Source organism: Orcinus orca, chromosome 4, assembly GCF_937001465.1.
Source record: "Orcinus orca chromosome 4, mOrcOrc1.1, whole genome shotgun sequence".
In the NCBI taxonomy this organism is placed as follows: domain Eukaryota; kingdom Metazoa; phylum Chordata; class Mammalia; order Artiodactyla; family Delphinidae; genus Orcinus; species Orcinus orca.
Window position 1 is genome coordinate 120,605,559 of NC_064562.1, and position 26,815 is coordinate 120,632,373.

The following is a 26,815-nucleotide window of genomic DNA, read 5'->3' on the forward strand; positions in this document are numbered from 1 at the left end:
TAATGTTTTACATTTTCTTTGAGACTACTTACCATAGCATCCTAAATAGTATTATTAACGTTCTCTTTCAAAAGAGGTACCCAAGCATATGAGTCATCACTGTAGTGATTCCTGAATGTTATCATGTTGGAGACTTTCCAAAACTGAACAAAGCCAAGATCACTGACCGTTGAAGAACTGTGTTCTAACAAGAGTCTTGTGGTCTCTTACAGGTGTACATTCTATTTGTTGGGATGGCCTCTTTCTATAAGGGGGCTCTTTGGGGCATAGAAAACTGGAACTTCATGTTCTCCTTGATAATTTGCCAGCTTGGTTCCCAGCCAATCAGATAACTGCTTGCAGTGACACGCATTTCCCTAGGACTCCCCATCTTGTGTCTTTCTTTAGAGGACAGTTGCACTAAGCCTGCTCACACCAGTCTGAGCCAAGGGCACTGCTGTCCTGAGTGCCCCACAGTATAGATAAAAATCCCATACCAACCAAGTTCTGCTAAAACTCTGAGTGTAAAGAATACATTAACCACTTAGGTTTTATATTACTATTTTAAACAGAAAACAGGAAGTAAAGTGCTTCCTTCCTTCCTCAGTGTTTGGTACATAAGTTGCTAAACCCAGCCTTAGGAATCTAAGGATGTACAATGACCCTCTTCTAGTCTTACCAATGCTTCTTTGACCTTTTTTAAAATCACAAGGTAAAAGCAATTATACTCCAATAAAGATGTTAATGAAATATCTTGTGAGGGTTTTTTTGGTCTCCAACCCTAACCTCCTGATCTTTACCTGTCTGATAATTATTTACTTGGAATACATGGATTCCTCAAATACATGATGTCAAAAATTTATTTTGTCATTTCAAATTCCTTTATAGAATTTTCTCTGATTAATACCATCATTCTTCCAGGCAACCAAGCTCAAAGCTTTATTACTATAATTTAGTCTTTCTTTTTCTCCCTACATCTAGAGTGTTACTAATATCCACCCATTTCTCAATCAGTAATATTTCTTTGCTTGATCATTTTATTTCATTTCCTCTGCCAGCATCTTGTTCAGACTTATCACTTAACATCTGAACTGCGGCAAGCCAATATCTTTTTTTTTTTTAAGATTTATTATTTAATTTTTTGTGGCTGCATCAGGGCTTGGTTGCCGCACACGGGAACTTCACTGAGGCATGCAGGATCATTTGTTGCAGCGCGTGGACTTCTCTCTAGTTCTGTGTGTGGGTTTTCTCTAGTTGTGGCGCATGGGCTCTGTACTTCACGACATGTGGGCTCTAGTTGAGGCGCTCAAGCTCAGTGGTTGTGGGGTGTGGGCTTAGTTACCCCCCAGCACATGGGATCTTAGATCCCTGACCAGAGATCGAACCCACGTCCGTTGCATTGTAAGGCAGATTCTTTTCCTTTTTTTTTTTTTTTTAAAGTTTTTAGATCTTCTCTTTTAATTTTTTTTATACAGGAGGTTCTTATTAGTTATCGATTTTATACATATTAGTCTATATATGTCAATCCCAATGTCCCAATTCATCCCACCACGACACACGCAGCCCCCACCACCCGCTTTCCCCCCTTGGTGTCCACATGTTTGTTCTCTACACCTGTGTCTCTATTTATGCCATGCAAACCGGTTCACCTGTACCATTTTTCTAGATTCCACACATATGCATTAATATACAATATTTGTTTTTCTCTTTCTTACTTCACTCTGTATGACAGTCTCTAGGTCCATCCACGTTTCTACAAATGACCCAATATCGTTCCTTTTTATTGCTGAGTAATATTCCGTTGTATACATGTACCACATCTTCTTTATCCATTCGTCTGTTGATAGGCATTTAGGTTGCTTCCATGACCTGGCTATTGGAAATACTGCTGCAGTGAACACTGGGCTGCATGTGTCTTTTTAAACTCTGGTTTTCTCTGGGTATATGCCCAGTAGTGGGATTGCTGGGTCATATGGTAATTCTATTTTTAGTTTTTTAAGGAACCTCCATACTGTTCTCCATAGTGGCTGTATCAATTTACATTCCCGCCAGCAGTGCAAGAGGGTTCCCTTTTCTCCACACCCTCTCCAGCGTTTGTTGTTTGTAGATTTTGCTGATGATGCCCATTCTAACTGGTGTGAGGTGATACCTCATTGTAGTTTTGATTTACATTTCTCTAATAATTAGTGATGTTGAGCAGCTTTTCATGTGCCTCTTGGCCATCTGTATGTCTTCTTTGGAGAAATGTCTATTTAGGTCTTCTGCCCATTTTTTGATTGGGTTGTCTGTTTGTTTTAATATTGAGCTGCATGAGGTGTTTATATATTTTGGAGATTAATCCTTTGTCGGTTGATTCGCTTGCAAATATTTTCTCCCATTCTGAGGGCTGTCTTTTCATCTTGTTTATAGTTTCCTTTACTATGCAAAAGCTTTTAAGTTTCATTAGGTCCAATTTGTTTATTTTTATTTTTATTTCCATTACTCTAGGAGGTGGGTCAAAAAATATCTTGCTGTGATTTATGTCAAAGAGTGTTCTTCCTATGTTTTCCTCTAAGGGTTTTATAGTGTTTGGCCTTACATTTAGGTCTTTCATCTAGGAGGTGGGTCAAAAAATATCTTGCTGTGATTTATGTCAAAGAGTGTTTTTCCTATGTTTTCCTCTAAGGGTTTTATAATGTTTGGCCTTACATTTAGGTCTTTCATCCATTTTGAGTTTATTTTTGTGTATGGTGTGAGGGACTGTTCTAATTTCATTCTTTTACATGTAGCTGTCCAGTTGTCCCAGCACTACTTATTGAAAAGACTGTCTTTTCTCCATTGTATATCCTTGCCTCCTTTGTCATAGATTAGTTGACCATAGGTGTGTGGGTTTATCTCTGGGCTTTCTATCCAGTTCCATTGATCTATATTTCTGTTTTTGTACCAGTACTATACTGTCTTGATTACTGTAGCTTTGTAATATAGTCTGAAGTCAGGGAGTCTGGTTCCTCCAGCTGTTTTTTTCCCCTCAAGATTGCTTTGGCTATTTGGGGTCTTTTGTGTCTCCATACAAATTTTAAGATTTTTAATTCTAGTTCTGTAAAAAATGCCATTGGTAGTTTGATAGGGATTGCATTGAATCTGTAGATTGCCTTGGGTAATATAGTCATTTTCACAATATTGATTCTTCCACTCCAAGAACATGGTATATCTCTCCATTTGTTTATGTCATCTTTGATTTCTTTCATCAGTGTCTTACAGTTTTCTGAGTACAAGTGTTTTACCTCCTTAGGTAGGTTTACTCCTAGGTATTTTATTCTTTTTGTTGCAGTGCTGAACGGGATTGTCTCCTTAATTTCTCTTTCTTATCTTTCATTGTTAGTGTATAGGAATGCAAAAGATTTCTGTGCATTAATTTTGTATCCTGCAACTTTACCAAATTCATTGATGAGCTCTAGTAGTTTTCTGGTAGCATCTTTAGGATTTTCTACATATAGTGTCATGTCATCTGCAAACAGTGACAGTTTTACTTCTTCTTTTCCAATTTGTATTCCTTTTATTTCTTTTTCTTCTCTGATTGCCATGCCTAGGACTTCCAAAATTATGTTGAATAATAGTGGTGAGAGTGGACATCCTTGTCTTGTTCTTGATTTTAGAGGAAATGGTTTCAGTTTTTCACCATTGAGAATGATGTTTGCTGTAGGTTTGTCATATAAGGCCTTTATTATGTTGAGGTAGGTTCCCTCTATGCCCACTTTCTGCAGAGTTTTTATCATAAATGGGTGTTGAATTTTGTCTAAAGCCTTTGCTGAATCTATTGAGATGATCACATTGTTTTTTTTCTTCAGTTTGTTAATATGGTGTATCACATTGATTGATTTGCATATACTGAAGAATCCTTGCATCCCTGGGATAAATCCCACTTGATCATGTTGTATGATCCTTTAATGTGTTGTTGGATTCTGTTTGCTAGTATTTTGTTGAGGACTTTTGCATCTATGTTCATCAGTGATATTGGTCTGTAATTTTCTTTTTTTGTAGTATATTTGTCTGGTTTTGATATCAGGGTGATGGTGGCCTCGTGGAATGAGTTTGGGAGTGTCCCTTCCTCTGCAATTTTTTGTAAGAGTTTGAGAAGCATGGGTGTTAGCTCTTCTCTAAATGTTTGATAGAATTCAACTGTGAAGCCATCTGGTCCATGGACTTTTGTTTGTTGGAAGATTTTTAATCACAGTTTCAATTTATTTCTTCCTGATTCAGTCTTGCAAGGTTATACCTTTCTAAGAATTTGTCCATTTCTTCCAGGTTGTCCATTTTATTGGCATAGAGTTGCTTGTAGTAGTCTCTTATGATGCTTTGTATTTCTGTGGTGTCTGTTGTAACTTCTCCTTTTTCATTTCTAAATTTATTGATTTGAGTCCTCTTTCTCTTTTTCTTGATGAGTCTGGCTAAAGGTTTATCAATTTTGTTTGTCTTCTCGATGAACCAGCTTTCAATTTTATTGTTCTTTGCTATTGTTTTCTTTGTTTCTATTTCATTTATTTCGGCTCTGATCTTTATGATTTCTTTCCCTCTACTAACTTCGGGTTTTGTTCTTCTTTCTCTAGTTCCTTTAGGTTTAAGGTTAGATTGTTTATTTGAGATTTTTCGTCTTTCTTGAGGTAGGATTGTACTGCTATAAACTTCCCTCTTAGAACTGCTTTTGCTGCATCCTATAGGTTTTGTATCTTCGTGTTTTCATTGTCATTTGTCTCTAGGTATTTTTTTTATTTTCTCTTAGATTTCTTCATTGATCTCTTGGTTATTTAGTAATGTATTATTTAGCCTCCATGTATTTGTGTTTTTATGTTTTTTTCCCTGTAATTTATTTCTAATCTCATAGCATTATGGTCGGAAAAGATGCTTGATATGATTTCAGTGTTCTTAAATTTACTGAGGCTTGATTTGTGACCCAAGATGTGATCTATCCTGGAGAATGTTCCATGTGCACTTGAGTAGAAAGTGTAATCTGCTGTTTTTGGATGGACTGTCCTATAGGTATCAATTAAATCTGTCTCGTCTGTTGTGTCACTTAAAGCTCATGTTTCCTTATTAATTTCCTATGTGGATGATCTGTCTGTTGGTGTAAGTGAAGTGTTAATTCCCTCACTATTATTGTGTTACTGTCGATTTCCTCTTTTATAGCTGTTAGCAGTTGCCTTATGTATTGAGGTGCTCTTATGTTGGGTGCATATATATTTATAATTGTTATATCTTCTTTTTGGATTAATCCCTTGATCATTATGTAGTGTCCTTCCTTGTCTCGTGTAACATTCTTTATTTTAAAGTCTATTTTATCTGATATGAGTATTGCTACTCCAGCTTTCTTTTGATTTCCATTTGCATGGAATATCTTTTTCCATCCCCTCACTTTCACTCTGTTTGTGTCCCTGGGTCTGAAGTGGGTCTCTCGTAGACAGCGTATATATGAGTCTTCTTTTTGTGTCAGTTCAGCCAGTCTGTGTCTTTTGGTTGGAGTGTTTAATCCATTCACATTTAAGGTTATCATTTATATGTATATTCCTATTGCCATTTTCTTAATTGTTTTGGGTTTGTTTTTGTAGGTCCTTTTCTTCTCTTGTGTTTCTCACTTAGAGAAGTTCCTTTAGCATTTGTTGTAAAGCTGGTTTGGTGGTGCTGAATTCTCTTAGCTTTTGTTTGTCTGTAAAGCTTTTGATTTTTTTGTTGAGTCTGAATGAGATCCTTGCTGAGTAGAGTAATGTTGGTTGTAGGATCTTCCCTTTAAATATGTCATGCCACTCCCTTGTGGCTTGTAGAGTTTCTGCTGAGAAATCAGCTGTTAACCTTATGGGAGTTCCCTTGTATGTTATTTGTCATTTTTCCCTTGTTGCTTTTAATAATTTTTCTTTGTCTTTAATTTTTGTCAGTTTGATTACTATGTGCCTTGGCATGTTTGTCCTTTGGTTTATCCTTCCTGGGACTCTCTGTGCTTCCTGGACTTGGGTGGCTATTTCCTTTCCCATGTGGAGGAAGTTTTCTACTATAATCTCTTCAAATATTTTCTCGGGTCCTTTGTCTCCCTCTCTCCTTCTGGGACCCCTATAATGCAAATGTTAGTGCGTTTAATGTTGTCCCAGAGGTCTCTTAGGCTGTCTTCATTTCTTTTCATTCTTTTTTCTTCATTCTGTTCTGCAGCAGTGAATTCCACCATTCTGTCTTCCAGGTCACTTATCTGTTCTTCTGCCTCAGTTATTCTGCTATTGATTCCTTCTAGTGTATTTTTCATTTCAGTTATTGAATTGTTCATCTCTGTTTGTTTGTTTGTTCTTTAATTCTTCTAGGTGTTCTTTAATTCTTCTAGGTCTTTCTTAAACATTTCTTGCATCTTCTCAATCTTTGCCTCCATTCTTCTTCCAAGGTCCTGGATCATCTTCTCTCTCATTATTCTGAATTCTTTGTCTGAAAGGTTGCCTGTCTCCACTTGATGTAATTGATTCTCTGGGGTTTTATCTTGTTCCTTCATCTGGTACATAGTCCTCTGTCTTTTCATTTTGTCTATCCTTCTGTGAATGTGGTTTTCATCCCACAGGCTGCAGGATTGTCGTTCTTCTTGCTTCTGCTGTCTCTCTCTGGTGGATGAGGCTATCTTTAAGACACTTGTGCAAGCTTCTTGATGGGAGGAGTGGTGGTGGGTAGAGCTGGGTGTTGCTCTATTGGGCAGAGCTCCGTAAAACTTTAATCTGCTTGTCTGCTGATGGGTGGGGCTGGGTTTCCTCCCTGTTGGTTGTTTGACCTGAGGCAACCCAACAGTGGAGCCTACCTGGGCTCTTTGGTGGGGCTAATGGTGACTCTGGGAGGGCTCATGCCAAGGAGTACTTCCCAGAACTTCTGCTGCCAGTGTCCTTGTCCCCACGATGAGCCACAGTCGGCCCCCACCTGTGCAGGAGACCCTCTAACACTGGCAGGTAGGCCTTTTTCAGTCTCATGGGGTCACTGCTCCTTCCCCCTGTGTCCTGTTGCACACATTACATTGTGTGTGCCTTCCAAGAGTGGAGTCTCTGTTTCCCCCAGTCCTGCCGAAGTCCTGCAATCAAATCCCGCTAGGTTTCAAAGTCTGATTCTCTGGGAATTCCTCCCTGTTGCTGGACCCCCAGGTTGGGAAGCCTGACGTGGGGCTCAGAACTTTCATTCCAGTGGGTGGACTTCTGTGGTATAATTGTTCTCCAGTTTGTGATTCACCCACCCAGTGGTTATGGGATTTGATTTTATTGTGATTGCGCCCCCCTACCATCTCTTTACGGCTTTTCCTTTGTCTTTGGATGTAGGGTATCTTTTTTAGTGAGTTCCAGTGTCTTTCTGTCGATGATTGTTCAGCAGTTAGTTGTGATTCCAGTGTTCTCTCAAGAGGAAGTGAGCGCACATCCTTCTATTCCACCATCTTGAACCAATCTCCTGTAAGGTGGATTCTTTACTGCTGGCACCAGGGACGTCCCAAGCCAATATCTTATATTTAATGATTTAGAACCCCTAAATCTTCTACTACATCACACCCACTAGGATGGCTTTAAAAAAAGAGACAATAACAAGTGTTCATGAGGGTCTGGAAAAATTGGAACTCTCACACAGTTGCTGATGGGAATGTAAAATGGCACAGAGACTTTGTAAAAACACTTTGGCAGTCTTCAAAAGATTAAATATAAGAATTATCATATGACCTTGCAATTCTACTCCTAGGAATTTTCCTCCCAAGAGAATTGAAAACATATGTCCATATAAAAACTTATAAACAATGAACACACATGTTCAAAGCAGCATTATTTACAGTAGCCTTAAGGTGGAAGCAACCCATGTCTATCAACAGATAAATGGAAAACCAAAATGTGGTATATACATATAATGGAATACTCTTCTTCCTTAAAAAGGAAGGAAATTCTGACACATGTTACAACATGGGTGAATCTTGAAGACATTATGCTAGGTGAAATAAACCAGTCACAAAAGAACAAATATGATTCTGTATGAGCTACCTCGAATGTCAAATTCATAGAGACCAAAAGTAGAATTGTGTTTGCCAGGGGCTTGGGAGAGAGGAGAATGGGGAGTTGTTTAATGGGTATGGAGTTTTGTTTCAGAAAATGAAAAAGTTCTAGAGATGGTTGTGGTGGTTGCACAACAGTGTGAATGTGCTTAATGCCACAGAGTTATACATTTAAAATATGGTTAAATTAGTAAATTTTATGTTACACATATTTTACCACAATAGGAAAAGACTTATAAATGAATGTTCATAGTAGCACTATTTATAATACCCAAAATGTAGAAATAACCCAAATATTTATCATGAATAGATAGTGTGGTACATCTATACAGTGGGATATTAGACATAAAAAGGAAGTACTGATACACACTAAGACATAGATGAACTTTGGAAACATTACGCTCAGTGAAAGAAATCAGAAACAAAAAGCCAAATTTTTCATGATTTAATATATCTGAAATATCCAGAATAGGCAAATCCCTAGAGAGAGAAGGTCAATTAGGTAGAGGAGCGATGAATGAGGACTGACTCCTAATGGGTACTGGAATTATTTCAGGAGTGATGAAATTGTTCTGGAATTTGATAGTGGCAGTAATGGCACAACTTTTTGAATATACTGAACCCACAGAATTATATGCTTCAGAATGATGAATTCTATGGTATGTGAGTTATATCTCAATTTTTAAAAACCCTAAATCTTAATACATTACTTTTATGATGCCATGTTGCTAAAAAACAATGGCATGCCCCAGTCTCAGCATACTATTTCTAGCTATGTAACTGAGAAAATTAAGTGACCCCCCCCCTTCTGACTCTGTAAAATAGGGATAATAATAATTACCTCTCCAGATGTTTGTGTTAAATGAGCTAACATATGTAGTGCTTTAGCATGGTGTCTGGCATTTACTAAGAACCCAGTAAATTTACTAAGACCTCTTGGGACATGAGCCTTCAGCAGCTTCCAATACTATTTCAGATACTATTTCCAGATATTTTGGAAAATGGCTCAACTCTTTTGTCATTTTACCAGTACTCTTTACATTCCAGGTCAAAACCGCCTCTCCAAATTCTCTTAATGCTCTTTATAGTAACCCTCCCATCAGAATGGGCTTTTTAGGTATCCTTCAGTTTACTTTGCATATTCTTGCAGCTGTGTCTTTTCTTGAAAACAGTGCTGTCTCTCTCTATGCCTCTCTCTTTCTCTGAATTTCATCCTGCCCTTAAAACTCAGAAGAAGCCTTTCCTCATGCATTAAACTTTTCCTCTTATTTCAAGATTTTCACTACATCTTTGACCAGTGAAGGCTTACTTTGGTTATATTTTTAAAGTATTTATCTTATTATGTGATCTTTTGAAAGTATGTGTCCAGGTAAATTAAAGCCCCTGAGCACAGGGTCACATGTTATAATGCTTTACCTTTCCGACAGCACTTAACACATCGTCTTGATGTGGTATATTCGGAATAGACATTTGCTGTTTATGAGTTAAGTTAGTGCTACATCTCAACAAGTAGAAGGAGTTATGCTAATGATTCTCTATCCTGGCTGCACCTTAGAAACACCTGGGGAGCAAGGCTTCATTTTAGGCCAACAAATCAGAATCTCTGAGCGTGAGGCCTCAACTTTACACCCAAGGTGATAACTATAACCAAGGCTGAGAACTATTATATTCAACCGATGAAGTAATACAAGCCAGTGGGTCTCAAACCTAATTGATTATCACAATCAAGATGTGATCACAAACTGATGTGAGCAGAGATGCTTTGGATATTGCAAACTGCTCTACAAATATTAGACAAATACTGTGGTGCAGTTGGGACTTTCATTGATTTGAGAAAGATCCTCCAGCCCCGTATTTTTCACAGCCAATGGCATAGTGGAAATATCCAATTATAGGCACCTGAAACCTATAAATGCTACGCAGTAGCTTTCATACCAGATGTACATGCTGTGTTCCTTTTTGCTAACTTAAAAATATTCAAACGGTGTCTTTTCCAGGCTGGCCACCATTCAGCAGCAGACCCTGTCAAGATTGTCTACTTGCCCTCGCTCCTGTTGAGTTACCACGGGTGGAAGCAGGAGATGGGCTCCGCAGCAGCCAACAGGCCATGACCCAGGAGGCGCAGTGAGGGATAGAGCTGCTGGTAAGACACTGGGGACAGTGGGTGCTTGTTTGCGAGTGTAAGTTTGTTCTCAGTTTAATGGTCAATCTCTCTTACAACCTCCAACGCTAAGTTACTCTGTACTCTCTCAGATACCTCTATTATCTATGCTTAGTATGCATGGCTTAGATTTTAAGGTCTATGAATCCCCTAAAGTTGTGTGCTGACTTTTAAGTACTGATACATACATTTTTTTTCCTCTGAAGAAAAGGTAGATTTTCATCAGATTCTTAATGTTTGCTATTTTAATAAAAGAGATAAGAGCCATTCAAATATAATAATAAGCATGGAGGAAGGTGCTATCTCTAACCACTTGTCACAGTATTTCTCTTCTCCATTCTTACATCACCTATGGCCACTTTGTCGCAATCTTGTTGAGGACCCAAAAAAAGTGCTATTCTGTGGTTATTTGCTGGTCTGAAAGTGAGTACCTCTTGAACCTAGGCAGCTGGGTTTCATGACAGTTTGGCTTTGTAGAACTAACAGAGAACTAAAGTTTAGAATGACAGATCTCAGGAGAGCCTATGTGATTTTTTTCACGTGATTTTTCTGAAAATACAAATAGAGGTACTGAGAGAAAGACACTTTTTTCATTATGTTCTTATAGTTGATCTTAATAAAGATCAATTTGTTTTGCTAATGAGTGTCCCAACCTAAAGGGTTTCTTTGGTTTTTTTTTAAGAGTTTTTTTTGTTTGTTTGTTTTTTTATCACATCACTATCATTTATATAGACATATAGAAGTAGAGAACTGATGTATCTTTTTTCCCCAAAATATTTAAGATGAACACTAGAATGAATTCTACTATGTATACCTTTGCCTGTACTGTAAACCAGTTTAAATTGTGGATGCATTGTAGAAAAGAAAATGCAGCTTAGCTAGAGAAAAGGAAGAATGAGGTTTTTTTTTTTTTCCATCTATAACTCTTTAGCAGATAATTTAGCTTTAGTTTCACTGAATCTTGTTTATACATTCAGCATAGCAGATCTTCTAAAAAGCCTGTGTAGCTGTAATCTCTTCCCTCACTCCAGATGTCTGAGGATATAAGTATCCGCTCTGCCACTTGATACTTCTTAGAGACTGACCTGGTGCTGAGAAATCCTTTCCAGTGTGTCCTCAGTTAAACTCCCATGATCCCTGGATGTTGCCATTTTCAAGACACAGGGCAAGTGCATCTGCCTAGATTACCTCTCTGCCCCGGGAATTTTAAGTCACTGTGTAAGGGAAAGAGATCTCAGCACAGTAGTAACTCTCAGAACGAAAATTTTCCCCTTACATGTTAATGTTTTTAGAGTAATCATTGTCACTGAAAATAGACTTCCTCTTTCCCCTCTCATGCTGGAAAATCTTAGGTAATTATGAATAAAGCATTCTTTGCTTTTCCCCTCCTGCCTTAGTGGTTGCTTTACCTCTCACTGTGGGGACTGTGGCTACTCATTCTGTACTTGGCCTTAACATGAGAACTGAGATACATTTTTAAGATAGAATTGTTATCTCTTTAGTGAAGTCATAACATTAGTCAGAAGATTTTCTCTTCTTGGTGGTGAAGGGTGAGTAAGGAAGAGTAAAATTTAGGGAAGAGTATAAGATAAATTACCAACAAGAAAAGAGGACAGGAAATCAAAATATCAGCTGTTATTAAAAAAAAAAAAAAGATTTTCAAGTGACTACCGAAGGAGTTCTTCCCTCATATCCAAAAAAGAATCTAATTTTGTATTTAGTTTTTTACAGTTGGATAAGCTCAGCCAGGGACTTATTTTCAGTACTAAATACGCCGGGGGCTCATTTTTAATAATGTCTATTAGCTGTGTGTTCTTGGGAACAGTATTTAACCTCTTTAAGCCTTGTTTTATTTGGCAAGGAGGAAAATATGTCAGAGTTAAATAATAATGGAATTATGTAATGTTATATGGATAATGCGTGCAGGGCATAGCACATAATAAGTTCTCAATTTTATATTAGCGTTTGTTTATTATTATTAATCACTGTTACTAATCTTGCTTTTTGTTTTTTAATAATGAATTCATTCCAAAAGTATTTCTTGACCACCTGTCAACTACCAGGCACTCTTTAGGAACTGGGATGCATTAATGAGGAAAACAAAGTCTCTCTTATTTATAGAGTGGGAGACAGACATAAATAAAAGTACATGGTAGGTAGAATACCAAGAAGTGCTAAGCATAAAACTTTTGGTAGAAAAAGGAAATTGGAGGCGTGGTGAGTTAATAATTGAAGATAGAGTAGTCAGAAAAGACCTCAGGATAAAATTATTTTTTAAGTAAAAACATGAAAAAGGAATACACGCATACCATAAAGTTACACGGGGGAAGAGCATTTCAGGTAGATGAGAAATATACTACAAAGCCCTAGAGTAGTTTTTTCAGAGTGATTCAAAGAGAATCAGAACATCGTGTACAGCTTGACCACATATCACCAATAAACATTTACCCAGGTACCCAAGTGAGTGATACAGATAAGAACTTTGGAAGTTCAAAGAATGGCAAGGCCCATCTAGACTAAAACAGGTAGAGAAGACTTCATGAAGGAAGGGGGCAGCTTGTGGTCTGGATCTTGAAGGAGAGGAAGAATTTGGATAGTTGGTAAAAGGGTACAAACCTTCAGTTATAAGATGAATAAAGTCTGAAAATCTAATATATAACATGATGACTATAGTTGACAATACTGTGTTGTATAATTAAAATTTGCTAAGAGAGCACAACCTAAATGTTCTCACCAAAAAACAAAACCAAAACAATTTAACAAAAAAAAACCTAAATGTGTCAAGTGATGGATGCAGTAATTAACTTGATGGGGGGAATTCTTTCACAGTGTATATATCAAATCATCCTATTGTATACCTTATATATTTTAGTTTTATTTGTCATTATACCTCAATGAAGCTGAAAGAAAAAAAAAAACTCCAAAGAAAAAGTTCTGAAGTTATTTTTATACAGTTCACAATCATGTAGCCTCACACCATCAGCCATAAAACAAATAAACAATAAGGAATGACATCCCAGTGACAGAAGTGGAGGAGAAACAGCATGAGATAGAATAAAATAAGGATGTTGGCTTTAAGGGCAAGGGGTGCACTAGGAAAGGGTTGAGGGCAGGCAACCTTGTACAGAGTTGGCAAGTAGTGGGAAAGGAGATGGAAAAGTAGGTGAGGTCAATTTTTATAAAACCCTAAAGCCAGTCTAAAGATTATTACATGCCATTGTACACATATTGAGGAAAAACTGGAGGAGGTAAGTAACGAGGTTAATTCGGGTCTCTAGCGATATTATTATTTTGACAAGTTGAGAAAAGTAGGGAGATGGTGGAGGTTGTTGGAGGAATTTCGGAGTGAGGTTGAGAACATGGATTATGATAATAAAGATAAGGCAGAAAAGGGAAGAGAGATTTGATATGTTTTAAAGAAAAATGATGATTTAACTGCTAATAGCACATAGGAGATTAAGAAGAAATGTCAGATTTTTCAAGTTTTAAATTGACCAATGAAGTGTTGGCATTATAGGAAATTATAGGAAATAGGGTACCCAGAAGTGATACATGACTTCCCTAAGTTCATGTCATTAGTTATTGGCAGAACCTGGACTAGCTCCACATCTCCATATTGACAGCTCCCCATCCCCTGCTCCCCATGCCATCTGTAGGAAATATTACTGATTTGTATTTTGCCAGATTGCTTGGGGAGAATAGAGTTAGAAGTTTTGGATTTGCCCATTCACACTGTCTTATAGCCATTTTTCTAATTAATGTGGACATTTTTACCCTCTCTTATGAAACAGATCTAAGTTGTTTAGAAAGGGTCAAAGAAGCATTGGTAAAACTGGAAGAGGGTCATTCTATATGCTTAGATTCTCCCACCTATAGTGATTATTGATGTTTCCTGATTTTTTTTTTTTTTTTTTGTGGTACGCGGGCCTCTCACTGTTGTGGCCTCTCCCATTGTGGAGCACAGGCTCCGGACGCGCAGGCTCAGCGACCATGGCTCACGGGCCCAGCTGCTCCGTGGCACGTGGGATCTTCCCGGACCGGGGCACAAACCCGTGTTTCCTGCATCGGCAGGCGGACTCTCAACCACTGTGCCACCAGGGAAGCCCAATGTTTCCTGATTTTAAATGTCATCTTTCTGTGTCTTCAGTAGTTTGAGATGGAACAGTTATTTCTATCATTGTACCTATTTTCTGTTTATTTTTCAGAAGGAAAATGCCTTTTGCCTTCTCAAATTTAAATCACCACCTACATTTTAAAATTAAGACTTCAATTATCCCTTCCTTATAGGCCAGTCTTATAAACTGAAATCCATCGTCATTGTTCTATCAAGCCTGATTAATTTATCCTTTGAGTCATAAGACTTTAAACAAAAAAAAGACCCTAGAGATCATCCAAGGCAGTGCTCTTCAAACTGCACCCTTCAAACTATTATTTTTTCTACCCATCTATTTGTTATTAAATATTTTCTTATTTTTAATAAAATGTAATTTTCTAAATTATTAGAAGTATACTTAAAAGAGAAAATTTTAATAAAATGTCATTTTCTAAATTATTAGAAGTATACTTAAAAGAGAAAATTTTATTTTTCTATTAACAACAGTGCTACAATTCTTTCTTTATACATTTCTTTACTCTCGCCATTATACATGCCTCATTATAATACAAGTCATGACTGAACCATATGAAAGCAAAATCTTTGTTACCTGTGGTATCTTGTCTTATATGCATATAAGGCCCAGATTGGTCTCATGGTCTCTATGTCCCAAGAGAGTGAATTATAGAAGACTATTGACGTTCTCATGGGACTCTGCTGAGAACTTTGGCAGTCCCTAAATTCACAAATAACACTATTAACACTTTTGGCATCAGTGCCTGTCCACATATGACACATATTTGAGTTTGGAACGAGTCAGCCATGCTAAAATAGACTGCACCCTATGAAAGTTATTTTCACCATTCTTGTGTTTCAGTTTCCCTATCAAAAGGTGAAGCATCAGTTGCCTCTATTGATCTCATAGGATATTTTAAGCATAAATGAAAGAGTCTTGGTGAAAACACTTTGTGTTCTGAAAGAAAGTTGCAGTGCAACTAAAGGCACTAGAAATGTTTACCCATCGTTACAGATGTTACTCTAACCAAACCTTTTCCTCAAAGTGTGAAATTAATTTGTTCTCTTGGCTTTTTTAATGTTGAAAAGATTAAGAGAACAAGTAATGGGTTTCTGGGAGAATCTATGACCATATAGTTAATGTTGTATATGTGTATAACAATTTTGTAATTTTCAACCAAGAACACATACAGTCCTTGAATCTTAGTGGTGGTTTTAAAGGGACTTTATAAAGCAAAAACAAGGGACTTCTCTGGCAGTCCAGTGCTTAAGATTCTGCGCTTCCACTGCAGGGGACATGGGTTCAATCCCTGGTCAGGGAACTAAGATCCCACGTGCCACGCAGTGCAGCCAAAAAAATAAATAAATAAATAAAATAAACAAACAAAAAACAACCTTGGCCGTCTTTTCCAGATCTTGAATGCCCCCCCCCCACTTGCACATGTACACACCCATCTTTCCTTAAATTCTTCCAGCCAGCTTGCTTCTTACTTCATTGAGAACGTTGAACTTGTTGGGCAGGAACTTCTACCACTTTCTTTTCCACCCACACCCCCAAATCCAGCTTGTCCACACCTCTACTTTTTCTTACCACTCTTAATTTCCTTTCTCCATGAATTAATCATTTCCTAATTGTTCCCTCTGCTTCTGTTCTTTTATTCTTTTTTCCACCTGCTGGTCAACTTAAAGTGCTCTAGTGTGCTCATTCTTAAATGCAAATATAACCATGTATACTCCCTTCTTAATACCCTCTGATGGATACCTATTGTTGAACTTTGTTAAAGCAGTGGAAGCACCACCCCCTACCCCACCTTCCTTGCAAAGTTTTTGCAATTAAAATGAAGTTCATCTGGTCAGTGCAGAAATGGATACAATGTGGGGACTCATAGGGCCACCTACCTACCCCCTTTTCAGCCAGTGTGGCCCTGAACAGCTCTGTGAACTCTTGCTATCTAAAGAACTCAGTTTGGAAAACCATTGACCTATAGGAAGTAGATCAAACTCTGTATTTAATATTCCTGATCTGGCTCTTGATTACTCTTCAACCTCCTTGTCACCATATTGACTGTCCCTCGGATTGTGTGGTATAATTCTTCCTAACTATAGGCCTTGAACATAACATTATATTTCACACATTCAAGTCTTTGTACTTGTTCCTCTCCTGGTTAAATGTCCTTTTGCCGTAGAGCCCCAGCTCAGGTTTCTCATCAGCAAAACCTCATATTTGTGGCATTTATTGTCCCTCAAACATCACACTTTCTGTAGTCCTGTGTGCCTGTCTTCTCTGAAATCCCTCGGACAGGACAAAGGCTGTATCTTATCTTCCATTCCTAACGTCTTGCACAGTGTTTGGTTACGTAGTAGGCACTTAATCACACTCTTCAAAAGAAGGAATTCACTTTGTGATCATATCTTCTGTTCTTCCTTGTCCCCTCTGGCTCCTTCTTAAAATAGATTCAGCACCTGCCCATTAAGTGGGGGTGGGGTGTGAGAGGAACTGAGAGGGTAAGAAGTTGGAACTTACAGTGTCTAGACATGGTAATCTTGTATACAAAATTACCTTGTTTCAGAGCTTGAATCTCAGATACTCAGTTGTAACTAACATTTGTAAAAGTAATATTTGATGCTTATATATTTTTTCCCTAAAGTGTCCTACCGAAAATAAATTGATTACAATTGGGATTTGTGCTTTTGTTGGCTGTTTTGGGAGACTTTAAGGATATTCTAATTCCAGTAGTATTGGTGAACATAAATGCTTCACTGTAGGAAGAGAAATTTGAAAGCTGTTATGGATAATATATGGTGTCTATTGGGTGATAATTTTAATGAATAAACACACTCAAGACCTTGTTTGTTGAGACATGAATGCAGGAAATGTTTAGAAAATTCCAGAAAGTTTAGTTGACGATAGATTTTCTGACCTAGCAGTTTTTTGTTTTGTTCTGTTTTTCACTCTCAGGTGAAAGGAGAAAGATTGGTCAGTGTACTTTAGAATGTAGGCTCTTGTGGGAAGCCATGTGTTTGGCAGTGCTGCCTAGGTGCCTTGCAATGTTATGAGGACATAGCTGGGAGTGTATGCAAGCTTACAGGGCTAAATCGATATGCTGCATCTCTAGAGAGCATTTCAGGAAAGACCTCTGAGCTCCAGGTTCCCTAACCAAACAGTGACGTGATTATTAAAATCCATAGCTTCAGAGGAGGGTAAATAAACTTCCCGCATCAAATGCAGGATTGAATACTTTGGATTTTTAAATGTATTTCATTTAGAACAAAAAAATGTTTAGCCTTTTGATATATATATTTCTTTGAAGTATAAAACCAGATGGTCTCAAAAAGATTTCTTTCCTTTATTCAGTTTCATACCATTTAAAAAAACATTTTAAAATTTGAAGTATAGTTGGGCTTCCCTGGTGGTGCAGTGGTTGAGAGTCCGCCTGCCGATGCAGGGGACACGGGTTCGTGCCCCGGTCCAAGAAGATCCCACATGCTGCGGAGCAGCTGGGCCCGTGAGCCATGGCCGCTGAGCCTGCCCGTCCGGAACCTGTGCTCCGCAATGGGAGAGGCCACAACAGTGAGAGGCCCACGTACCACAAAAAAAAAAAAAAAATTTGAAGTATAGTTAATTGATAATGTGTTAGTTTCAGGTGTACAGCAAAGTGATTCACAAACACACAATATATAATATATATATATTATTTTTCAAATTCTTTTCCAGTATAGGTTATTAGAAGATATTGAATATAATCCCCTGTGCTATACAGTAGGTCCTTGTTTATTTTATATATAGTTGTGTATATCTGTTAATCCCAAATTTCTAACTTATCACCCCCCCTTCCCCTTTGGTAAGCATAAGTTTGTTTTCTATGTCTGTGAGTCTATTTCTGTTTTGTAAATAAGTTCATTTGTGTCATTTTTTTAGATTCCACAAGATATCACATATATTTGTCTTTCTCAATCTCTAGGTCCATCCATGTTGCTGCAAATGGCATTATTTCATTCCTTTTTTTTATAGCTAAGTAGTATTCCATTGTATATATTGGGATAGCCAAAAAGTTTCTTGGGTTAGTGAATACAGTGTTCAATAAAATTCTTGGTGAAAATGAAAAATGTGTCTTTTATTTTTACATAAAACCAAACGAACTCTTTGGCCAACCCAATATGTACCACATTTTCTTTATCCATTCATCTGTTGATGAATACTTAGGTTGCTTCCACATCTTGGCTATTGTAAATAGTGCTGCAATGAACATTAGGATGTGTTTGTTTTTCTCTTTCTGACTTACTTCACTCTGTATGACAGACTCTACTCATATATATGGAATCTAAAAAAAATGGTTCTGATGAACCTAGGGGCAGGACAGAAATAAAGACACAGGTAGAGAATGGACTTGAGGACACGGGGAGGGGGAAGGGTAAGCTGGGACGAAGTGAAGGAGTAGCATTGACATATATACACTACCAAATGTAAAATAGATAGCTAGTGGGAAGCAGCTGCATAGCACAGGGAGATCAGCTCAGTGCTTTATGACCACCTACAGGGGTGGGATAGGGAGGGTGGGAGGGAGGCACAAGAGGGAGGAGATATGGGGATATATGTATACATATAGCTGATTCACTTTGTTATACAACTGACACTACATTGTAAAGCAATTATACTCCAATAAAGATGTTAAAAAACAAACAAAACGATTGTTTTCCCATTTAAAAAAGAAAATGAACATTGGGATGCATGTATCTTGTGGAAGTAGAGTTTTCTCTGGCTACATGCCCAGGATTGGGATTGCTGGTTTATATGGTAAAACCACTTTTAGCTTCAAGGAAGCTCCATACTGTTCTTCATAGTGGCTACACCAATTTATACTCCCACGAACAGTGTAGGAGGGTTCCCTTTTCTCCACACCTGCTCCAGCATTTATTATTTGTAGACTTTTTAATGATGGTCATTATGACTGATGTCAGGTGATACCTCATTGTAGTTTTGATTTGCATTTCTCTGATGATTAGTGATGTTGAGCATCTTTTCATGTGCCTCTTGGCCATCTGTATGTCTTCTTTGGAGAAATGTCTATTTAAGTCTTCTGCCCAGTTTTTAATTAATTAATTAATTAATTTTTGATACTGAGCTGTATGAGCTATTTGTATATTTTGGAGGAAATTAATCCCTGTCAGTAACATTGTTTGCAAATATTTTCTCCCATTCCATAAGTTGTCTTTGATTTTTTTTAATATATTAAGCTGTATAAGCTGTTTGTATATTTTGGAAATTAGTCCATTGTCGGTAGCATCATTTGCAAATATCTTCTCCCATCTGTAGGTTGTCTTTTTGTTTTGTTGTTATATACTTTTTTAAAGTTAAGAGATAGGTGGGGTTTAATTTTTATTTTTTTTTGTATTTTAGTTGTCCCTTTCCATTTTTTCAAAAGTTCTACCTTCTCAAAATGAGTCTTTTTAAGACATTTTAAAAATAGAAACTAGTATAATGATTATTCAGTTAGTAATTTTCCTGCAGTAGCAAGGGAGGAAAGCACATCTGAATGCCTAGTGCATAGTAAGTATTAAATAAATAATATGCTTTGATTGAGTGAAGGGGTTGTAATCCTATAGAAAAGAAGATTACTTAATATCAAAGTATTTTTTAAAACTTAGTTTAAATTTTATTAATGCTGTAGAAGGTACTTCTCTTCATTAATATGTGTCATACCACTGGAATATATCATAAAATGCCTACTTCAAATGTTTATTGAGGGCTGTAACGAAAGCAGAAGGGGGAGATATGGGGAGAAAAGTGGCCAGGAGTTAAAAGGGGCAGTTTCCATATTTTATGAGAAAATAAATGTTTAGATAATTGCTATAACTGAAGAAAAGTTATATATTTTAAAACTTAAAAAAAAAATTATTCCCTTTTCATGCCGTGCTGGAATCTTCTTTACTACCTTTCTACAAAAGACTATTCTAGATTGGATTTTTCTAATGGGAATGCAGTAATTGAGTACATTTTTGGAATGTTCTAACTGTTTCGTATCCTGTTAAGGTAAAATCAGCATTTGTTGAAGAATGTTGGATCCCTGTGTTATGTACTGGTCCTTTAAATATTAAAGTTTGGTGTTCGGTATTTTAAATAGTTGTGATCAGGTCATCATACGTCTCCTAGTTTTCTGGACACTTCACATCCATTAATATGGCCTCAAAGCACACTTGGCTTTCTTGCCACAAGGCCACACATTAAAGTTGCAGTGTAACTTGTCTTCTTTTTTCACAGAAGCAGCTGATAAACCAAATCCCTTTCATCCTTACTTTGGGACTGTGATTTTCTAAATCAATGTTGAAAAATTTAACATTTAATTTAGTAAATTGCATCTTGTTATTTTTAGTCCCTCCTTTAAGCCTAGGCAAGTTTATGAAAATCTTTTTTCATTCTATTTATTTTTTATTCTATTTACGTTTCTGCTTTCTCTTTCATTTTCTCTGTAACTTTTATAAGCATGACCTCTGTTTTCTTTGATATTACTGATTATAATGTTGATAAAATTTCTTTTTAAAAATTGGATGATCATTGAGAGAACAAGTCATATATATTTATGTGTGTGTGTGTATATATATATATATATTTTTAATAAGTTTATTTATTTAATTTATTTTTGGCTGCATTGGGTCTTTGTTGCTACGTGCAAACTTTCTCTAGTTGGGCGAGCGGGGGCTACTCTTCATTGCAGTGCACGGGCTTCTCATTGCGGTAGCTTCTCGTTGCGGAGCACGGGCTCTAGGCGAATGGGCTTCAGTAGTTGTGGCCCGCGGGCTCAGTAGTTGTGTTGCACGGGCTTTGTTGCTTCATGGCATGTGGTATCTTCCCAGACCAGTGATCGAACCTGTGTCCCCTACATTGGCAGGCAGATTCTTAACCACTGCACCACCAGGGAAGCCCCTATATATATTTTTTAAGTCTTACCTAAAACTTAGAACAACTCTCATTTGTGATGTCCTTTATTTTCTCTGTTTTTAACTTTCTCCTCTGGAAAGTAGAGGCATTGTACATCTTACTTGATAGGAGAAAAGAATCTACTTTCATTACATAACACCATACTTTTAAAACTTTAAAAGCTAGCTTTTTATATTTACAACTGGTGGTATAATTATATGGTTCCCATGGACTGGAGGTTCTGAATCAAGATAGGCAGCTGAAGAAGATTAAGATTCACTCTACCCTCCTCCCCCAAAAGGGGAGGCAACTCTGAACTGGCAGGCCTTATTGGAATCATTTTAAGTGAGTTGGACACAGTGATGAACCATGAACTTAAGGGTGTATTAGAACAGCGGTCCCCAACCTTTTTGGCGCCAGGGACCAGTTTCGTGGAAGACAATTTTTCCACTGATGGGGTGGTGGGGGGTGGTTCAGGTGGTAATGCAAGTGATGGGGAGCGATGGGGAGCGGCAGATGATGAAGCTTTGCTCACTCGTCCACCGCTCACCTCCTGCTGTGCGGCCCGGGGATTGGGGACCCCATATTAGAAGGTAGGCTTGAACATGTAGAAGCAATTGTCTCACTCCTGAATTTGTGGTTACTTTTGCCTTTACTGAAGGAGAGAGAAAACACTTTCCTGTTGGTTCTGCAGGTAATGTATTTATCATCTTTGACGCATTGGTAGACTGATTTTCCATTTAGCTAGTTTATCAGGTATAGCAGATAATACTCTTGATAATAGATCATTTAAACCCAAGGTGGTTTGGTTTAAGTCACATTAGAATACAAAGGTCAGAATGATAGCACAGTGGACATTGATATGAAAACCTGTGAATTTGTTTTTAGAGGACATCGGGGAAAAAAAAAGTAAGCTTTAAACTTCCACTGTTGTTTCTCTGAGCCTCAGTTCATCAGTTATTTCTATTTTGAAAATTCCTTCAAGAGTTTTATTTTGTGAATGTAGAAAAAGGTATATTAATTTAAAAGATCTGCTGTGTCTCTACTTGTTATATGTTCATTCAACCCCTAATTACCTTTCCACTTAATTCTCATTTCCTCCCTCCTACTCTTTAACCATTTTCCATTTTCCTCCCTGTCTGGACACACTGCTTCCTGCTGGTCAGTAGGTCAGAAACCACGTGTCTGATATGAATATAAATATATAATACGTAGGTCATACTTTTCACCAAAATGAAAAGGAAGTTTGACTTTACTCAGTTGCTTATGTTTTGTTTTATGTTCAGGCTCTAAGTTTTATGTTCATGAGATAATTATAACTTGAGACACTGAATAATACTATGATTAAGATCTTTGTTGTTGAATCCTTCTACCCCAGGAGAGTGAGAAGAATTAAATTCTTCTTTAAATTCAATTATTTAGCTGAATCATTTAACTACTTGCAAATCAAGAGTTTAATTTAGAACATTATATTTGATATATTTTTAAAAGTTGGATGAACTGCCCTTGAAAATAAAATTATCTCTTCCTCAAAAAAGGCACCATTTTCCCTTCAAATACGTAATTGAGAAGAAATATTTTCCTATTGAAGTGGTCACACTTATACATCTTATTTGCCCTATTGTTTAATGTAAAGTATTTCCTAAAAATGTTATGGAAAGTCTTAATACTATATTTTCATTCATTGACAGTAAACAACACAATAGATATGAGGCAAAAAGGTGTTTTTTAAATGATAAATTGTGGGTGCATTGGTGCAATGCTTATTTTTGTTCCCATTGTAGTGCTCAGTAGCTTTTAGTAAATAAAATTATCAGTTGACAGTATTTAAACCAGGCACTTAAAGTGGGGGTATTTCTTATTTGTGAGCTTTTTTTAAGAAGAACTTCATTTCCCTGAGAGGGTTTTAGAACTACTTACGGATTTTACAAAGCAAACTATAAAGCAATGGAAGGTCACCTCCAAGTTGGGGCTAGAGTTGAATTCCTGCCAATATAGTTAAATATGCTATCATTAACAGGGCATCTTCATCCAGAATTTATAGATTACCATCTCCTGCCCTCCAGATTTATGTGACCATAGAATTTACTGCATATTTTGTGAGATAACATCCACCCCCAACTTCTTTCTTCCTTGACCTTTTGTAAATGTCCAGTAAACTGGTTCCCTGACTCATAAATATAAATGAATAAGTCCCTACATAGCTATCTCTTCAAACTTCATTTTTACAGAAAGCTTGCAAAAACTGTGGATACATAACATATATTAATCTTACTTAATGGATAGCTGATGCTGAAACTAATATGAAAATCAAATGATTAATTCTGTTTTCCTAGCCCTTGCCTTTGAGCAGCCTGAGTCTTCTGGGAGGCGAGGTGACTGCTTCAGCGTGGAGCGATGAATTACTTGGCACCGCTGCCTCTCAAGTTCTCTGAACGCATAGTGGTTCTCTACCCACTGCTACAGACTACCTCTATAAAAAAAAATCTGTAATTCGTACTTTGTTTTTTTTAATCTTTTCCATAAACTACTATATTATTCTTAAAGAAATTACAGGACAGATTTTTAAATTACTCATTGTTTTCAGTTACCTTAGTATTTTTCTTCTCTGAAATTCTGGTTTTCTCAAAGGCAGTAGTTTTTTGGCCTCTTCTAAATAACATTTAATATTTTTAGTAACATCATAACTTTAATGAATGGCCACATTAAGCCCTTATTTTGAACCATATTCTCTTACTTTTTATAACAAGGCTTGGGTTTTTATTATTATCATTTGTAATTTATTGAAGAGCACTTTCTCTTTGGGGTCCACAGTTTTGTAATAGGGTTGCTGTCAACAAAGTAGCAGATACTAGGTTAACGCCATAAAGATTTTATTGTGAAGACATGGAACGGTTAACTATAGCAGGCAAAATGAAAATAGTAAATACAAACATTTTCTGAAACAAAACAGAACATGAGTAAGTAAAAGTATCAAATACAGTGGGATACCTGGCCAAGTATTTTTCAATGTCTTAAGAAATGTAAGTGAAAACATTTGAATTTCATAGTCATCCATGTAAGCTGAAAATGACCTAATGGAGTTTGAGCTCACGAAGTACTTGGACTTCCCTCTTATTCCTATCCTATTAGGATTCCTAACACTGTGCTTGGCACATGTTAGGTAATAAATGTTTGGTGGATGAATAATGATTATCATTGACTTATTAAATGAGGAGAGTTGGAAAAGTGCTATCTATCAATATCCAGTTAGTTACTTTGAAACATTTTATATAAGTTTAAGGGATAAAAATAGTTCCATATGATTATGCTATACTAAGTTAAGAACTACTTCCATTCTTACGTAGACCATATACATTCTTATTTGTCTTATATAATTTCACCAGAATACACAAAATAGCAGATTTGTTTGGGAGATGATTGTCCAGAAAGGAGTGGTAGGAGAGGGTTTTAGGCTTTGGATTTACTGGAAAATAATTGTATTTCCAGTTTTTAAAAACATCCTGAACAACACTGTGAACAGTTGGGAATTGAATGTGCTTGTGTCCGAGAAAGGCCATTTTCATCACAAAGAAGGGAGTGCCTGGCTTTGGGAAGCACATATACCTTAGCTCTTAATTACACTACTGATGGTGCTGAGCAGTAGGTAATACCAAAAAGAGTCAGAACCATGATTAAGGATGTTGAGGAAATGTCCTTGGCAAGATTTAAGTTTTCGATATAATAAGGAATATACAACCTCTGTGAAGTCATCCCAACTCCTTGAGGTAAACTTAGCCCCTTTCTTTTCTGTGTCTCCAAAGCATGTTGCATATAATCTATTAGAAAACTAATCACACTGTTTCCTTAGGATGTTTAAAGAAACTCTCTTCCTCAGGGGTAAGAATCTTTTTTTTTTTAAGTAGAGATAAATGTATTTATTTATTATTATTTTTTAATTTTAGAATTTTATTATTTTTTTTATACAGCAGGTTCTTATTAGTTATCCATTTTATACATGTTAGTGTATATATGTCAATCCCAGTCTCCCAATTCATCACACCACCCCCCTCACCCCGCCGCTTTCCCCTCTTGGTGTCCATATGTTTGTTCTCTACATCTCTGTCTATTTCTGCCCTGCAAACCGGTTCATCTGTACCATTTTTCTAGGTTCCACATATATGCGTTGATATACGATATTTCTTTTGCTCTTTCTGACTTACTTCACTCTGTATGACAGTCTCTAGATCCATCCACGTCTCTACAAATGACCCAGTTTTGTTCCTTTTTATCGCTGAGTAATATTCCATTGTATATATGTACCACATCTTCTTTATCCATTCATCTGTCAGTGGATACTTAGGTTGCTTCCACATCTTGGCTATTATAAATAATGCTGCAATGAATATTGGAGTGCATGTATCTTTTCAAATTAGTTTTCTCTGGATATATGCCTGGGAGTGGGATTGCTGGTTCATATGGTAACGTATTTTAGCTTTTTAAGGAAGCTCCATACTGTTCTCCATAGTGGCTACACCAATTTACATTCTCACCAACTGTATAGGAGAGTTCCCTTTTTTCCACACCCTCTCCAGCATTTATTATTTGTAGACTTTTTAATGATGGTCATTCTAACTGATGTCAGGTGATACCTCATTGTAGTTTTGATTTGCATTGCTCTGATAATTAGTGATATTGAGCATCTTTTCATGTGCCTCTTGGCCATCTGTATGTCTTCTTTGGAGAAGTGTCTGTTTAGGTCTTCTGCCCAGCTTGTTTTTTGTTTTGTTTTGTTTTGTTTTTGCTTTTTTTTTTTTTTTTTGTGGCACGTGGGTCTCTCACTGCTGTGGCCTCTCCCGCTGCAGAGCACAGGCTCCGGACGCACAGGCCCAGTGGCCATGGTTCATGGGCCCAGCCGCTCCGCGGCATGTGGGATCCTCCCAGACCGGGGCACGAACCCGTGTCCCCTGCATCGGCAGGCAGACTCTCAACCACTGCACCACCAGGGAAGCCCCCCAGCTTGTTTTTTAAATACTGAGCTGTATGAGTTGTTTGTATCTTTTGGAGGAAATTAGTCCCTGTCAGTAACATCATTTGCAAATATTTTCTCCCATTCCCTAAGTTGTCTTTTAATTTTGCTTATGATTTCCTTTGCTGTGCAGAAGCTCTTAAGTTTAATTTGATCCCATTTGTTTATTTTTGCTTTTGTTTCCATTACTCTAGGAGACAGATCCAAAATAATATTGCTGTGATTTATAACAAAGTGTGTTCTGCCTTTGTTTTCCTCTAGAAGTTTTATAGTATCTGGTCTTACATTTAGATCTTTAATCCATTTTGAGTTTGTTTTTGTATATGGTGTTAGAGAATGTTCTAATTTCATTCTTTTACATGTAGCTGTCCAGTTTCCACAGCACCATTTATTGAAGAGACTGTCTTTTCTCCATTGTATATTCTTGCCTCTTTTGTCACAGATTAATTGACCATAGATACGTGGGTTTGTTTCTGGACTTTTTATCCTGTTCCATTAATCTATGTCTGTTTTTGTGCCAGTACCATACTGCTTTGATTATTGTAGCTTTGTAGTATAGTATGAAGTCTCGGAGCTTAATTCTGTTTTATATTTTGCTGTGGAATTATGTTACCTGGCATTATTTT

At 37.0% G+C, this 26,815-nt stretch overlaps 1 protein-coding gene across 5 annotated transcripts in view; it reads left to right on the forward strand.

Annotated features, from left to right (window-relative positions):
• TET2 (tet methylcytosine dioxygenase 2) overlaps positions 1 to 26,815 on the forward strand; it is a 134,237-nt gene that overhangs the window by 35,808 nt on the left and 71,614 nt on the right. For all 5 annotated transcript variants that reach the window (XR_007477232.1, XM_033427824.2, XM_033427822.2 and 2 more), the window contains exon 2: positions 9,994 to 10,139. The gene's annotated coding sequence lies outside the window, so the exon portion shown is untranslated. The remainder of the gene's footprint in view (positions 1 to 9,993; positions 10,140 to 26,815) is intronic.